This window comes from Sinohyriopsis cumingii, chromosome 5, assembly GCF_028554795.1.
Source record: "Sinohyriopsis cumingii isolate HCF-2022 chromosome 5, ASM2855479v2, whole genome shotgun sequence".
Classification (NCBI taxonomy): Eukaryota; Metazoa; Mollusca; class Bivalvia; order Unionida; family Unionidae; genus Sinohyriopsis; species Sinohyriopsis cumingii.
The window spans coordinates 101,030,757-101,049,738 of NC_142965.1; the positions used below are offsets into that span (position 1 = coordinate 101,030,757).

General features: G+C 34.0%; 1 protein-coding gene across 3 annotated transcripts in view; it reads right to left on the bottom strand.

Moving 5' to 3' along the window:
* LOC149799880 (uncharacterized) overlaps positions 1-13,692 on the bottom strand; it is a 75,165-nt gene extending 61,473 nt beyond the window's left edge. For 2 of the 3 annotated variants that reach the window (XM_089959321.1, XM_089959318.1), the window contains exon 1: positions 13,399-13,692. The gene's annotated coding sequence lies outside the window, so the exon portion shown is untranslated. Of the gene's footprint in view, positions 1-13,206; positions 13,322-13,398 lie in introns of those variants that run through there. The other variant, XM_089959319.1, reaches the window with a different exon arrangement.
* Between the last annotated feature and the right edge of the window lie 5,290 nt (positions 13,693-18,982).

Genomic DNA, 18,982 nt, shown 5'->3' on the forward strand with positions numbered 1-18,982 from the left:
CAGAGAAGAAAATTTTTGAATTTTATTATTGTGATACATTAAAAGACTCTTAGGGTATTAACACAATCCATTCTACTGGCACATTAGTATATTCTTGAATACAGGCACACCATAAAATGTTCAATATTGGAACTTATCTGGAATACAAAGGAAATTCAGATAGAACATATACATTTGGACTTGTGATAAATTTGTATGACCTTTTGGGATTTAATTCACAACAGTGTAAGTTCTTTTCAAATTTTTACTTTTTTTCAAAGGAAATAAATTATGTGTTGAATTTTAGAAAACTGTTTCTTTTTCGCTCTCTATTGTTAGTAGCAAAATCAGTCTATTTGTTGTGCTTTCTATTTCATTTAAGTGGAATTTATTCAAAATGTTATTCACTGGAACTACAAAGTGTTCATCAATACTATTCTTGGACAGAAACAATAATTTGGCATATTAGAGTGAATTCAGAGAATAACATATTTCGATTATATTATTATGATACACAAAAGACTATTAGTGCCTCACCCTAATCCAGGTTGCTGGCATATCAATATATTCTTTACTAAAGGCACATCAAAATGTTCATGACTTTTTGGATTTAATTCACAAAAGTTTTAATTTATTTTCAAATATTTTCTTTGTTATCAAGGCAAATAAATTATTTGTTAAATTTTATAAAACTTGTTTTCTTTTACTCTCTTCTGTTTCTTAGTTTAAGCCAACATATTCGTTTAAACAGCAATATGTTTCATCTTTGATTCTATCAAATCTTTGTAGCAATCAAACACATACTCACACACGAACAGAGGCAACCGATGAACGTGAAGTAAAAACATATTGCTCCCGACGAAACATTCTAGAGGTCACAATACTGGGTAGTAAGATTGGTTTGTGCGCCATGTAAAATATCAGTTGCGCGCTAGTTCAAATAATTCGCTCTAAAGTTCTTACATCAGATATTTATGGGTGTACATAAATATATAATAGATGGTTATATGTTTTCAGATATAATGATTTGTAGGCTCCAGTCGTTCATTTATTTTCATTTGAGACAAATCATCAATGGTCACTCACAGTGTCTGTCTGTTTTATTTTTCTTAATTGGAGACGTCAATGACTGACCGACGATTAGTATGCATTTTGGGCATAGTCCAAATCAATACCTTAATGTAGATTAGTTCATGTAAAAAATACATTATTTTAGGGCTTACTTATTGAGTGACGATGGTATTTTCACATTGCATTATATCCAAGTATCGCTTTTTAACATGCTCAGGTCGAGACCTATTGAAACAGTCATTCCGTTATACCTCTGTGGTGGTCCCGATAGCCCGCTGACAAATTAGATTGCAAACAATGTGACACTTATTCTGCAGCCGCCTATTTACTCCATGCTTGTCTAAGGTCTTTGTTAATTAAATCTCAGAACTATACAAATTCCTTTACATAACATATGCAAATTTTATTACAACTTCCTATCATTTTTGTTTATTTTTACTTTTGGGGAAATATTCCAGATATTAGCCAGCTTCTTCTTTGTGAAAACAATAGAAAATCCATGGACGCGCATTTAAGAGGCTATCTTGTTGGTATGCATTCGAAACGACAAGCATTGTGTTCAAGCATTCCATATACGCTAGACAGCGCCAGGGACCTGATAAAAATCCTAATGAATGATTTTAAATTCTACAGAAAATCTTAGATACAAGTTCATAAACCTTAACATGACAGACAAAAGTAGAGAAACGTAGATATCTGCCAGTAACTTTAAGTAGAAATATCCCTTTGTTCTCTATTGTACGTAACAAAATAGGTGCATGATATATTAAATACATTCAAATATTTTTAGACAGAGTGTTACGAAATGATCGATATTGTTTGCAGCATATAACTTTCTAACTGTTCAAAACAAATATTTTTTCGCAGATGAGAACTGACATCCAAAGTTTGACCGGAATCCAGTTTAAATCTTTAAAATAGCTAATGGAGAACGGCAAGTGCCAATTCGAATATCATTGGTTGTCCAACCTCGTGCTGATAACAACGTTATGATGAATTCGAATATGTTATTTTCATTACTAGCATTATTTATACAGGCAGTGTCGTTCGCTCAAACGATGCCATCATACAAATATCACAGCATTTAAGATCGATCTAGCACGTTGATCTTAACTGAACAAAACTAGTTATGTAATAACTTGTGCATATTGCCAGTAACGGCAAAAAACATTGCGTTTAGTTTTTCGCAATGCATCTTCAGTGCAAACACATGCAATTATACAAATAATGCAAAACAATACGCTCCAATATATGCTTTCTGACTTAAGTAAAATAGTCGAATATTTATATTTATTTCTTTTTATTTTTATATGTTTGTTTTATTTCACCCTGTAATAAAGAGTTCGCTGATTTTTGTACATTTTGTTTGCGATTTCCTTAACATTTCATTCATCGATTCGTTCGTTCTAACTTTTTATTCTTTAAAAGAAATCCAGAAACTAAACACACACATCTGGTTTAAGCGCAACTATTTGTTGCACGAAATTGTATTAACTGTTGTTCCACTAGTTATTTATCAGGCAATCATATTACAATAAAGTTAATTGTATTATTGTTAACTGTATACATTTCTTCTCTATCTCACTCAATTTGTGAAAACCTGAAACTTGTTGAAAATCATAGACCTTCTATCCCCAAATGTGGATGTATCTGATTACAATTGTGATAGAGACACGTGTTTAGATAGCTGAACTGTATAATCTATTTGACATAACAATGACAATGCAAACCTAAAACAATCTATTTGACATAACAATGACAATGCAACCTAAAACAGCCTGCTCAGTTTGATTCGACTGAAGATTTTTGTCACAGGATAGGTTAATTTATATTTACATGACTCCTGCAAATAAGGCAATTATCAACCAAGGGTATGACAGACGAGTGCTCCAAGCCTATGATGCACATCATACTACAGTCGTGCACCCACATTCACCTCTCCACGGAACAATAAACACCATTAAATGTATGTCATGTATATCCGACTCTTATGTAATACATTTGCAAAAGAACTTTCATTTCGTTTATGTTTAAGATATTTTTGAAAAACATGTGATGCTGAAAAAGTCAAATTTAGATTAGTTTGCCTTTTATGAATTTTAGCAAAATCGATTTTAAGTTAATACGATGGGTTAACATCTGGCTTGTAGCACCATGTATTCAGTGAATTTATAAATAATGTAGTGCAATTATGATAAGATGTGAAGTAGTATATAGATGGAATCATGGTATTCAACCTTATTCGTTTTACGATGGAAAATTAGTTACTACAGAAGGCAAATGTCGGAAATAGCTAAATACTTTTTATATCCATCCTCTCGTTTCTCCTCGAAATCATGGATTGAAAGATATAGATAATATATTCAGTCAGATAGAGGCACATGAAAGTGTCACATCACTTCAACTATCCAATGTGTAAGTTAATTTCTTATCAAAGTAAAGACACTATTTCTCTTTAATCCTAGATTTATTTTGAGAGAGAGAGAGAAAGAAACTAACATCTTAATGCTGAGCGCCACTGAACACACATTCCATAAGTCTAATAAGGAATCCTTTGTCCCTACCGACAAGGGGTTGTAATTTATTTACCTTATCTCGTGAAAATCGATTTAAATTGACGCGAGAGATCAACAAACCAAGATTAATTACCATATTTTGAAAATAGACATGCGAAACGTATTGACCATCTTTCAGATTATTTGAATAAGGTGCAATAAATTTGTATTGTTAATCTAAACACGTAATATGGACTGAAACACAAATCCGCAATATTTTACTGAATAGAGATTTAGCAACCCATGTGATTGATTTATTCATGTTGTCAGTACTTTATATGAGAATGTGACTTGGGTCTCCCAGGCTTGAATTTAGTCTTCATTATTCGATATTTCCATTATTTGTGTTACCGAAACATTATTACTGCATGGAACACATATATATTTAAATGGAATTGCGGTATCACTGTTACTAGAGTTTCTAAGTCGCAATATATTATCGTGGGGTCGATACCCACTAAATACAGCATGGGTCAGCGACCTGCATGTGTCTTTAGGACAAATACTTTGCGCTCATTTCCGGAAATGATACAGCAAATATTTTGTTTTTAATTGTGCCGTTAAAACCAAAACTACTAAGGAATAAAGTACTCATTAACGCTATATTAATAAATTAAAATACTGGTTTGTTTTGTATGTATGATACAGTATACTTGTGTCAGTAATCTTTATTATATTTATTATAAATTGCACAATATTTCTTCTGATTTATTAATAATATATGCAATATAGATGACATAATTTCTTTCCAATCGTAAAGAGAACATAGTAGCATTATTTAATGTTGTGATACTTAATTTCTCAATATGATGCTTTGAGAGATTATTATATAACTTCTTGATTGCAATAATACTTTATTTTTGTATTTCTGTTAATGTTACTTCATGGAAATAAAACATATCCTATTGGTTATTATTTTTACACCGTTAGGAGGAGAATACAATTATTACTACAAAATTTTATTGTTATATATCATTTTGCAAATTCCTCCAAGCAAGTCCGACATGCAGGAGTCTGGCATTTTAATAGATTTTGTGTTTAGTTGTTTGTTTTGTATATGTCAGTTCTTGGTTTCCTTGAAGAGGAGAATGTTTAGTTCAAAACTTTGAAAAACCGTTACCATTTATTGTGTAAATATATAGGGTTTTTTTTAATTCCCTTATGCGTGCTCTTACACAAATCTAAGGCCATACAAATGCTAGGTGTTTGGTTTATTTGGTGAATTTTATAACTTTATTTTGGAAGTCTCAAACTGCATTTCTGGAAGAATTTTCTTCCTGTGATGATCAGACCTCCAGTTTTTTATGTATTTGTATTGATGTATATTTATACACTCTCTTATCTTTTTGTTTGTATTTGTCCATTGAGTATTCACCATACCCTGTATGAAGATTATATCTCTCCAATCTCAGATATATCGACGAAAACAAAATCGGGATGGAACATCATTTTGCCAATTATATAATTTATTTGGAAAACAAAACTGTTTCATGAAAGGCGCTGTTTTTCATACTGAAATTCTCAGAAGAAATTGCGCTCGAAACACATTTCAGGACTTTATGGGAAAACGGAACACATTTCTAAGGAGCCTAAAAACGCAATTTCGTTTCGTCAGGGAAGTACCGAAAATGAACCGGAATGTAACCACTGTTGTCATTGGTTAATTTGTCTCACTCAGCCACAAGTCTCCTTTTCAGGAACCGAAAACTTACAATATACTAGAAATGGAAAAAGACTTAGATAGTTTTGCTCAGAAAATGAAACTCATCGAAATTTTAGGGACGATGCTGGAGATCCCAGCTCGTTACCACTGAGCCTCACCGATTCCCCAAAAATCATTATGTGTTACACTCTAGCAAGTTCACGCTATACAGGCACTCTTGAATTTGTTTTATAAATTCTCACCAACAAAGCAATGTCAAGAAAATACAACGTAACCCATCGGGAAAGACAATCGCGCAATAGGAAAGATACTAAAACTAGTCAGTCATGATCAAATATCTTACCACGCTGACACTATGTATTAAGCACTGGCTGAGATATACCATGATATCTAGGTGTTAAAAGAAGACCACATTTCCGCTATACAGCTGCATGAACATACGTGCTAGTTCCAACTGGGCCAATCATTCAAACTCCAGGGAAATACTAGTGATTGTTTAGCTCGGTTCCTTACTGGTGCTCTGAATCATCTTGATGTAGTCGTTAAACGTCAGCTGAAATGATAGCGGTCTGAATGGTTGGATATACAGTACGTCACGTGAAACTGTTTTAAAATTCCACAGCGACAGACGAATCATGCCGGGTATATGAAAAATCATGCCAGTGCCTGAAATATATGACAGATATATTTGATGTTTTGTATAACCTGATATTCTGTGTTAATCCGCTCTTTCTGCGTTAGCCAGAAAACATTAGAAGCGCCCCACATATCGGTCGGCTTTGATTATGTTAATCCGGTATCGTTAGCACTATTGTGTCATTCCTCCAAACAAACAGCTTGCAACGCCATTGACTTTCTGGTGTTACTTATAATCACAATACAGATTGAAATACACAGGGCCGTGGTTAACTCAGCTGCCCTACTAGACATTGTCAATATCTTGTTTTCTTTAACATCAAGGACAGACTAATTGACGCTATTGATGCTATCGTCAGACATTGTTCTCGTTCAGTAGTTTTCGTTTACAATCATAACAAAGACCATGGATGCAGAAACTCTATCCACAACCCTTAATCACGGAAAAGCACACAATATATTTCAAATATATATATAAAAACTCCTCTCAAAGAAACAAAGATGTATAAGACAAAGCTAATTTTTATATATTAGTCAAACATGCATATGATACCATAATGACTACAATTACATAGGAGGATGTCTAATTGACTCCAAATATAAATAAAATCAGCTAATATGGTACTTGTATATATGTGAACATGGATCTGCAATCAGATTATATTATAGTTTAATATATAAAAAAAAGAAAACACGCTGGGTTTAAGTTGTATCTAATATTTTAATTAAATATATGAATTTCCTGCAATTGGCAAACATTAATCATGTCGGACCTACATATAAGCACTCTTCAAATTTTTTATGTAGATAAACAAGTGTTTATTTACATTTACTTCATATTTTGTGTTTGATTATTATGCTTGTTGCTTGTGTTATGTGATACCAATCTGCAAACGGTCTTTCAACTAAACTACATTTATCATCAACCATTCCAAGTTCATCGGGCTGAGTTTTACATGATCATTTTCCATGATTTCTTTTGTTTAAAAAAGTAGACAAACCAGTAAGTTAAATATCTGAAGTTATACGTTGGCATGTACAAATCTGAATTTTAAAATTTCCAAATCGAATCATGTAGTTTTTGTGCAATAATGATATGTTTAAAGTTTTAACATTATCAAGGCTTTTTCACATTCACAGGTAAATTTTGCTTGTGTGCATTCTCTGATTTTCTTGCCTCATCCACTATAATACTGTTGAGCTTTCATTATATTTATACAATTTTTGCGTCGTGTTTCCATGTTCCATTTCATCTAATTACTTTAATGAGTTACATCTGTTTTATTTCATTTATATAATATACATTTCTTGCATATTACCTCTTTAATAATGAAAGGACCGACCTACTGACAGGATGATTTATTCTTACTTCAAACTGCTAAAATATTAATCATTTCTCAGCAAATAGTGTTTACCATTCATATTTTAGTTTTACATTTTATAAGTATACGAATGTTGTTTTTTTTTTATCTTCCTTCTCGCGCACACATATTCTACAAAGCTCTTGAATTCAAACGAATCACCTTAGATAGTTATATTCACATATCGTCTTGAAAAATAAATTTATCAAGCAGAAAGCTCAATCCTCAGAAAGTTTAAGCGAATTAAGTCCTTTGATTATGACTGGCACTTTAAGTACATACTTCAGATGTATCGGTTCAGGATAGGAAAAGCTGACATTATGGACATAATTTGTCTTTCAGACAGGAAATTAATTTTCTGGAAAAGGTACTTACGTTTAGGTAACATTGTTTAGTTTATCGTCGAAGAGATATTTCATGTCGATTGCATTTTTGTGTTGAGAGATTTTCTATAGAGATCTATAGTCTTTTGATTAATCCCAGATTTCGGTGAGAGAATTTTTGGATTGATAGCAAGTTCGCTTGATAAAGAATTTAAGGATGAACACAACACGACAGGTGACAGGCAATATATTTCATTGTAAGCATTTCTGGACCTTATTTACTTTGTATGGGAATTTTCTCCATCTCAAGACAGATTTATCTCTGTGCATTTACAATATTTAATTTCTAAATTATATATTACACAAAATTATTAGAGATATCGAATTAATCATGTTTTGTGTAAAGGCAGTACATCTTTTGTATGAGATAAATAGTTATGGTGGTCGTAGAATGCATGATTTGACATTGATATATCAGACCTGACTGTCACAAAGTATTAACTTGATGTGCATTTAATTCAGGAATCTCGCAATTGGATTAAAAGACACTTCATTATAAACTCAGTTTTACCAATTATAGTTTTAGACTGCATTTCTTAACCTATGTATAAGGAGTAGGGCCATGAATAAGTGGTATTGTCTCACACATCTAAGAAAAAAATAGTATCAGAATTACTAATATCAAATCTAAGTTTTTATTTTTAATTACATTTTCTCCTTACGGGTTATTTTATTCCCTTATCTTTTGTTTCCTTACAGGTTTCAGCACAGAAAATATAGAAACGAATATTACAATTATACCGCCTCCTTCCATCATTTTAATGATGTCCTGAAATTTAGAAACAAACACTCAAACCCCACCAAGAAATATCGCTTAAAAATCCATCGTTCCCATCCGATTGATTTTCTTCATACTCACTGAATATTTGTCTAATAGTTTGTTTTTGTGCATTTGTACGCTTTCTTCGAACAATGGAAAACAGATGTTTTGGGTGGAATGACAATTAATTCAAGAAAAGCATTGCCTACGTCATATTGTAATTTCAAGTGCTATTGACAAATCAGACGAACAACTTATTGGCAGGGATAGAATATTTTATAGACATGGATGTATATGACATAGACCTACTTATGCCTGTTATGATTATTTGTTTGATAATTGTGATTCAAAAGACAATACTAACGTGTCATTCTCATTAAATTGTTGCATATCGTTATTCACTTTAGTGCACTTTACCCAGCATATGACAGAAGATTTGATGTAACTTAAATATATTGTTTAGTATTAATATGATTGGCAGTGTGAGGAATCAAACTCAAATATGTTAAATGGTAGCTTTGATTAGAGATGCATGTATGTTATGTTGTGTAAACGTTTAACAGAAGATCTAATTTCCCACCTTCCGCTCCACCATTTCATTTCTACGAAACGCTAGTCATTGGTTTAGATATAACTGCAGCTGACCAAGAGAGATATCATATACCATAACTTTTAGGACATGCGTGTCTTATTACACATCACAACTACTTCATTCAGGGCTAGAAGAATAACACGAACCACCGTCAGTTCCAAACAAAGTCATATGTCTACAACAATCGATTCCCAATAACACACGTGGAAGATACTTACTGAAAGTCTGATCATTCGTCCATGGTTGGTCATGATCTTTTTAGTACTTCTTCTTCACTCGGTTATAATGTAATAAATTCCCACAAGGAACAGATCTGATGGAAGTCTACATAATGATTACACGGATGTGTTACAGAATCTAAATATGAACAATATTACGATTATACAATTAATGGTACATCTTGGCCCAGATGATGCTGTAACAAAACCGTACATAGACAATGTTGACAACATTCTCTCAACAAATTCAATTTATGCCCAATTCCAAAGCGGTGATGAACAATTGCAGAAAATAGCTAAGTTTTAGTCGCATATAATGATAATAGTAGATCGGCTTATCAGCGTTTTGCCTTTGTTATACGTCACTTCATTCTATTACCAATGACTTTTTATTCATTTTATGAAAAGATCCACATAATATGGACAACCTGTGGATTTCATAGTCCACTGTTATCTAAGAAAACAATGAGTAAGCTGTAAAACGCACATGACACTAAAAGGGTAGACACGATTGTTTAGTTTGATAATGATTCGCATGGTAAAGTGTTAAACCAAACCTATATTATTGATTTTTACAACACTACATAAAATACTGCACAGGAATCAGGTTATTGATTGCACTTTATCACGTGCAGAAAATAATGTTACACTATCATAGGATATATTATGATAAATGTAGCAAGGAATATATATTTATATTCAATAATTACCGTGGTTTATATATAATGAAGACAATTCTCAGATCGAAGTTCGTAATATTTTGAAAGGGTATATCGAGATTTCAAATAATGGTCTTGTTCTTCCTATTGATTGGATTATAAAAAAGCTTAACTCTCTGTTTTGTTTGTATCATACAGATTTAACCCAGAAGCTCATAATATGAGATATACTCTTTCAGACACATGTTTGAGGCATATTACATAAATTAATTAACATAGGAATTATCTTAGAACTGCAGCGGTGCAGGCTTTGTCAAGCCTATGAGCAGAAAAAAGAAGAAAAAAATAGTTCATATTGTGTAATAAAAAAGGAGACTACTATTGATGGACACTGTGAGATTTTGTATACCACTGGAAGCTTGTAAATAGATAACATGGCGAAGACTGGACAAATCTACAGTATTTACACCCAGTTCAAGTTACGTGAAGTTTTGGAATCAATAGTTGCACTAGATCAGCTGGTTGTCGCAGATAATCCATCAATGGATACTAATGCAACAATGGATGTTAACCCAGCACCAGATGGCAATGCAACAGCAACTGTACAACTACTGAAAGAATTTGCGCATGCGCATAATATAGGACTACTAATAGGAGCAAGAATACTAGCATTAGTAGGTGTGTTTGAGGATAAAAGACCGTTATCCAAATGAAAAAAATAGTCGTCGGAATAATGAAAGAAACCGTCGTCGTATTGCATCTGGCACTGCTACCGTGTCCACATAGTATGTCGTGAACGAGAACGTCACCGTTGTAATACACGTGCTGCCGTTGAAAACGCATAGAAATAACAAGAACATGGATGTAAGTTTAAGACACACATAGTTAAATTAGAAAACTGTGCCGCAATTATCACACTTACACCCACATACAAACACCTACACCTACACACACACACACACACACACACACACACATTCACACACACACACACACACATAAACTTGTCATAGATACTCGTGAAGTGTTAGAGAATAGTATTCCTGAAATTATATGGGTGTTACATTGCTCTAGCACCTCTGTAGTTAAGAAGGACACTCTCCTTAATCCACACCGTGGATTCACAGCGGTGGTAGTACCATACTGAACGCAATGGTTATTAATGATGAAAATCGACGAAGAATTTGAGAAGACATTCGAGACCTTGGGAAATGATGGATTCTTGACAGATTAGCACAAGCCGCAGTACATATTTCCACATACAGCTTCCATTATTCCCGCAAATACACAAGGATTAATTTGGTATTGCTGAGTGATACAACTGGTTCAGAATCGTTATATTATTATACATGGGTAAATAATCTTCCTCGGCTGCTAAACTGACACAGCAATTACCACGATAATAAATATCAATGCAGACAGACGTGGCATACATGTAATTAGCACCCAGCAACTGCTCACAGATCAGTACTTATAATGTAACAGCAACGATGGGAAACCGTAGCAGACAGTAATTCAGTTTTCTGCACTGCAACGAAAGATAAAATCCACTGAATTCAAATTGTTTCAACGCTAAAGTGGAAGATACGTTTGAGACCAACGATCATTCAAATAAAAAACAACACAAGTTACTGTTGTACAATAGTTCGATGTTCCGGGAATATAGAGCCACCAATGTGGTATCGGGACCGGTACTCGATTGATGATTTTCTTATATCGCATGCACTGACGATGAAATTAATCAGGCAACAGCTCTATTTGCCCGCAGACATTAATATGACCAGACATATTATTCTCGAGTTTTCTCTGGCCATTCATCTGGAAATGTGCTATTGATGGAAGAGCGTACCACTGGTATTGGTTTCCTGGCCTGTAATGATTTTGAGGTCTAACAATTTGCCTTGCAATAATTTTAGATTATTGGGAAGAAAATGCTAATTTTAGGACATTTACCAGATTCTCAAGGAGGTAACAAAATAAGTGCAATGCATTTCACCAAGAATAGTGTTCCACTGATGAATACGACTCTGTTTTTGCTGCCTGTTTACTGTTGATATCAATGTGAAACACATTCCTGAATGCATATACTTGACCCCAAGACTGATACAGTTCTTTCTTCTCCAATATGCAGGCAATCCAGAAAGTATAGTTCCTGTAGATGATAAAGAACTCAACTAATTGTGCAGAGGTCAGCTACTTTTGTTCAGTCACAGTGACTTTCACCTTTTGAGCTTTCAAACCAAAATCGATACGGTATTTCCTTAGACAAATTGCAAGCCATAAACTGAGGTTGATAACTGTAGATGTTGCACAGCTCAAGTTATTCTGCCGAAGCAAAACATGTGGTTCCTACACAAACAACCAGACTAATGTGATCACAAAAATACGTCCCGCAGTATGGCGATAACATAAACAAAGCTCGAGTTTTTCTTGATACAAACAGAACAATATTAGATATTCAGATACGGTGCACATATTGAATAGAGACACAATTATATATTTCCTGAAAATACTGACAAACTTAATATGCTTATCAATTAGCCAGTTAGTTAAGGAAATTTGTGGAACGTGAAACCGTCATGCTATGTATTTTCATAAACACCTAATGATATCTTGGTTAGCTGCAAAGGTCCTAGCTCTGACTCTATCAATTTTTATCTATGCACTCAATTAGCAAACCATCGGTGCCCAAGAAGGTAGTGGTCATTTATGCCGTAATCTTCCACCCACCCACCTCACAGCTGGATGATATTTTTCCAGTGAGTCTTCACAGAAATACGTAAATTCCTGACTGTAACTGATCAAAAAATTATATATTATCGTAACATTTTTTGTTTGTTTAGCAAATGATAATTAAAGTATTTGCAAACCTTCTAAAGCCCAATTTCAGGAATAAAATTAACCATAAAGGAACCTATCTAGAAGCTAATGACACACCGTTAAATATATTTTTTTCTCTAATTTTATTAAACAAAATATGCGTGATATTCGTCATCAACTAATAATAAATTATTTCTGGAACGAAAGTGCTCAGTTATCCGAATCACATGTGACTCATAAGTACCTTGTTTTAGCAGGGGGTGGTGTGTGATTGGAGGGTTGGGGGTTGTTGGCGTGTATTTCTACTATTCGTCATATAGGTACCTTGAAAAAGATTGTACTCATTCTTAACTGCCCATGAGCGTACGAATAACTGCCACACAAGGTTTAAGTTCAAACATGTTCCTTCATACCGGAGCAAAACATCTAGGTTAAACATACCTCTCACGTTTCAACAAACTTTTGAACCTAGCGCACAACTATGATCCCCATATTTACATCGTATTTACCTTTGTTTTACTGCTTAAGTCAAGCTCATCAGGTCTCCATCCGTCCTGTTCGGGCAGGATTCGAATCAGCAAACCATTGATTGTAAGTCCTTAACATTTACCACTAAGCAACAGTTATTACATGGAATTTGACACTATCTACATTGATAACGCTAGAACCCGATATACAGAGGTGAAAAACAATTGCATTACCTTTCTGCCGTGGTGGCTATTCCTCCTTTCACTTATCAGTCTCAACTTGCATTGATCCTTCTAGATACCAACCGTCTTACATATACCTTCTGATAAATCAACCCACCAAACTACCGATAGCTACCTTTACCTAACATATCTTTAAAAGGACGGTTTGACAAAGTGCACTTGTAAGAGTCCGTTATAAGTGAGTGCACTAATCAGAATTTCATTGCTTATTTCATTTATCTACCATCGCAGATCGCTACATGTAAAGTTTCGTGAGCACTGTTACAATCGATCATATTTTCTTTGTATATTAGGGTAGTTGATGTTGTAGAAGTATATGTGATTGCTGTCTTTCTTGTTAGTTTCCGGAACATGTGATGATGACAATTGCCTGAATAAACATTCCATCGTAAATGCACGTTGTTCTTAATGTACATAGTATACTCCAAGCACAAAAATATAGTTTGATCAGTAAACCTTAGGTGTGTGTTCCCGTTTCTGTATATCGAAGTAAAACCAAAAAGTATCCTCCACGGTATCGTTCTTTAAAAGTAAAAGACCAAAGTGTTTTAACATCATATCACGTTGAAACTTTATACAACGAGTGGTATATCATTGATACAGTATACATACTATACATATATTTTATTTATATCACATACAAATACACATATTTGCACTTGAAATGAAGTTACGATATGCTCCTGACAACTGTGTATTGACCGAATGCATGAACTCCTCACATCCCTGCGAGTGTGTCCGTTACAAAATGTAGTTCTACGATTTTTCTTCTTATTCACAATCACAGATGCAAATTGAAAAGTTGATTGTTTTTTTTTTTCAGTTTCTATTTTATTCACATTTATTAGATCAATATAAGACACACTCATGGTTTAAAAATGAAATATGGTTTGTATGAAGAAAGTAATGCACTGCAAACACGGTTAGCTTCTTGTACACATAAACTGTACTGTCAGATATTCACATACTGGCGTATGGAAATTAGCCTTGAATAGAAACTAAGTGAAATGACGAACCAACAAAAGGTAATTAAAATATTTTAATATATTGACAGCTAGCTTAAGTCATTATTCTCTCTCTCTCTCTCTCTCTCTCTCTCTCTCCTTTGGACGGCTTTTATTACCATCATTCACAGGTCAAGAGATATCGTCGTATCACACAAGCGAAAGCCCCAACGCTCGTATTTTCATGGTTTTAGCCCGTATCTAACTACGATAATCCAGAGAGAGAGAGAGGAAGGGACGGGGTGATCATTTGGACATTTTTATATTTAATAACTAATATCGATTTTTAGAACATTATTATACGTTTAAGAAACAACAACAAAGGATTTAAAAAAACAATACAATATGTGTGCCTCGTAACCGACAAATTTAACATACAAGCCTAGTGTCACTGGCTATTGCAAATATGTATCATTGATATTATGAAGGCTGTAGATAGATCCCAAAGGAAAGCGTAAACATACCGTTACGACGAACCAGATTACTGTAGGTTACTTGGTACAAGTTCAGTTTTAATGTTTTCGTCCAGCGCAATATGTTTTTCTCTCTCACTCCAGATTTGTGTTTATTTTGTTATTTACGCACGAGGAATAATGGATAAAAGAAAGGATTCCGATCAAATTGTGTACCATTCTAATATCATTTAGAAATCAGGGACTATTAATACTTTTTATCGTAATTTCCATGGCATTTATGATTAATGAATGAGTAAAAATTCATCATTGATCTATTGGCCTGCGGTTGAAAGAATGTTTATATATTCGTATTACTGCGCCATGGGCGGATCACAATTTGATATACCATTAATATTGATATATCAATTTGCTTTACACCAACACTTTTAATGCCATGTTATTTTTTATGTATGTGATATATATATATATATATATATATATATATATATATATATATATATATATATATATATATATATATATATATATATATATATATCACATACATAAAAATAACATTTCTTTTAAAGTGTTGGTATACAGCAATTTGATATAATCAGCCCATGGCGCAATAAATCTCATATACAGTGTATAAACATTCTTGATACTGTGTGCTGTTGATTCTATGCCTATATATCTCAATGATGAATTTCCAATCAGTAATCATCAATGACGTATGCAAATAACGAAAAGTATTAAAAGTATTAATGATCGCAATTTTCTAAATGAATTTTATATGGTACATAATATCATCGCAATCCTTTCTGCTTCACATTCCCCCTCCCCGCTCATGGAGTGAAAGTGAAAGATAATTTGGGCTGGATGAAAACCTTGAAACTGACCTTACATCAATTAACCTAACAGCATATTAATAGCCTGTTGACACTATACGGTAAATTTCTTGGTTACAAGGCACATATACTATAATGGATTGAATGTTTTGTTGTTGTCGTTATTTCCTCAACCGATTATAATGTTTTCAAGATCGATTATTATAAATTAAATATGAAAATGTCCAAAGGCCGAAACTCTCTCTCTCTCTCTCTCTCTCTCTCTGGACCATAGTAGCAAAATACGGGCGAAAAAACATGAAAAGACCAGCGTATTGGATTATGACTTCGATTTTCGCTTGTGTCAAACCAACAAACCGACCAAAGGAGAGAGAGAGAGAGAGAGAGAGAGAGAGAGAGAGAGAATTTTATGGCCAGTAGTAATGTTAATTAAAGCAGATTAATGACTTTGATCAACTGTAAATATATTAAATATTTTAATAATCTCTTGTTGATTTGTCATTTCGCTTAGTTTCTACCCCACACTTATTTCCATGCCCAGGTACGTAAATGACTGACGGCCCAGTGTTTGAAGTGCTCTTCATTCTTCATTAAAACTATTTTTCATGTTTAAATCATAATTGTGTCTTATATTGATGTAATCAATGTGAACAAAAATAGCGAACTCAAAAAAAAAGAAAGAAAACAACCAACTTATCAGTATCCGAAGGTAATTGTGAATAGCAACAAACGGCACAGAACTAACTTTTGCAGCTGACACAGTCGGCAGGGATGTGAAGAGTTCATTCACTCATTCAATACACAGTTGCCTGTAGTCAGTCTTAACTCCGTTCAAAGGGCAAATATGTGTATCTGTATGTGATATAAATAAAACATATGTATAGTATGTAAGCAATGATATACCACTCGTTGTATATATGCTTAATTAAAAGATTAAAGGAAATTCGGAAAGCCTCGTTTCCTTTGAGTGAAAAATGTATACATCTTGTGGTATATCATTGATACAGTGTACTATACATATATTCTATATATTTTAACAATTATCTGTACTATATTTTTCAAACAGTTCACAATGTCCAAAATGCACAGATAGTACATATTGTTCACACAGCACATATTGTTAGTAGAGAGAAAGCAATCATATCAAATGATCAATATGGAAGTATGTATGATGATTGAGTTTGCCTTATCGTACTTTTAGTTTATGGATTAGATTAGTAAATAATGGTTATTCGGTATACATGTTTAAAATCTACCCTCTTGTTGGTGCATAAAGGTGGATTATAGTATATTTCAAACCTATCAGCGAAATTCATCCATGCTGAATTATGAAAACAAAGGTCATGTGGAACAAATGTGTGCATTTTGTTGATAACGATCATCATTGCAATGGTAATGTTACATATAGATGCAATATTCCCTTGATAAAAATATACATCTGCTAAGCAACTTCATAACCAAAAAGTACAGTTCATCATATGAAATGTTAGAGCCGTGATGATTACCGGGTTAACAGTTGACAGTTCGAGCATTACTGGTAAGTTGTAACCGGTTTAAAAAATAGTAACCGTCCCTGTCGCCACTCCGCCATCACCAGCCCCATCCCCGTCGTAAAATCGAACGTAAACTGAGGAAATTTTAAGCATTTTGAAAGAGTGAATAAAATGCATGAGTCACAACATATTCCTAACAAGCAAGGCTGAAGAATGAATAGAGACCCATATTAACGATCTACCACAGACGCAACCTCGTGGTATACAAATACCTAAATCTGCCATTATAAGATATGAAACAGAGTAATAAGTACTACACACACGTTTCGTACACATATACACACACAGCATACATTCACAAAAACACGGGGCCCCGAGTGGCCGAGTGGTCTAAAGTGCTGTCCGTTAAGGATCACAGCCATCTCACCTCTGTCTGCATGGGTTCGAGTCTCGGATTCCGCCAATGTGGGTATGTGAGAAAGCTTGCCAGTAGCTTCTCGTGGGTCGTGGTTCTCTCCGGGGTTTTCCCGGGTTCTTCCTCCACCATTAATACTGGCCGCCATGTATAGCCTATCGTGTACTGAAAGATGGCGTTAAACCCTACAACAACAAAAAAACAACAAAAACACAAAATTGTATTCAATGGTCGATCTTGATTGGGGTGTAGCACGCACCTGCCCTCGCAACCCCTGAAAAAGAGCATGACACAGCCAGAATGTTTTGTAGATTACGTTTTCTGAAGTAGTTAGATAGTTTCAATTATGCCACGGAAATGTTTGAAATAAAGCAGCTTCAGAGGACTTTGTTCCGTAGGGCCCCACAGGTAATTGTTCACCCTTCCTTCCCCACCCACCCGTCAATTACGGTGTCGACATGCAGCTCAGGTATGAAGTTCTCAGTGGTTACTTATTACTGGTATAATGGTACAACTTAACAAAGTGGGATTGTGGTTGGGAACATTGCATTGTTAAAATAAACAACAACGCTAGCCGTGATTGGTGTATTATGTAAGTGTCGAAGTTTATGTCAAAGAAAAGTTTAGTATCTTGTCTACATGCAAGATTACGTTAATTCATATCAGAAACATGATTTTTATTTGTCTGTTTTTCTAAAACTGATTCACATCATTGAAAATATATATCTTATGACAGTGAATGTCTTACCTTTGTTTATTTCTGGCAGAGTTGTCTGTCCTCAGTTCTAGGGAACACAAAATTGTCAATCTGCAACATCTCTGTATGACAGTGTGAGTCATTTATACTGAAGTAAGGAAGAAGGTATATTTACTTCACCTAAATTTAGCACTCATGTCTATGGAAAACTGGTACCATGATACCCATAGGGAACAAAAGCTTCGCACCGTATCCATAGAAAACCATAAATCTGGGCACCATTTATGAACTGTGATTTAGTTAAGCAAACAACCATTGAACGTTTTTGATCCAATAATGACAATATGACAACAATAACATGTATAAAGGCTGAATAATTAACACATCGTGAATTTGGAGGGTGGTTGTGGAAAATAGCTTTTGTCAAAGATAGTGATAGCATAGGGAGAGAGTATTATGTCTTGATCACTTAGTATTACTAGTCAGCTCATAAACTCTCATAAATGCCACAAAAAACACTATTTAAACACATCTTGCCAAAATCATTCATATGTGGTTAGTTGTGTTTAAATAATATATGAATCATGTTTGATTATGAACGTATAGTTCATATCAGCGTGTTCATGCGGGCTGCATTCTAGTGAATAAGACATATGTGATATATGACAGCCTTCTTATCTCCGAGAACAACCTTTATTCTTTGTCTCAATCTCCCTGTTA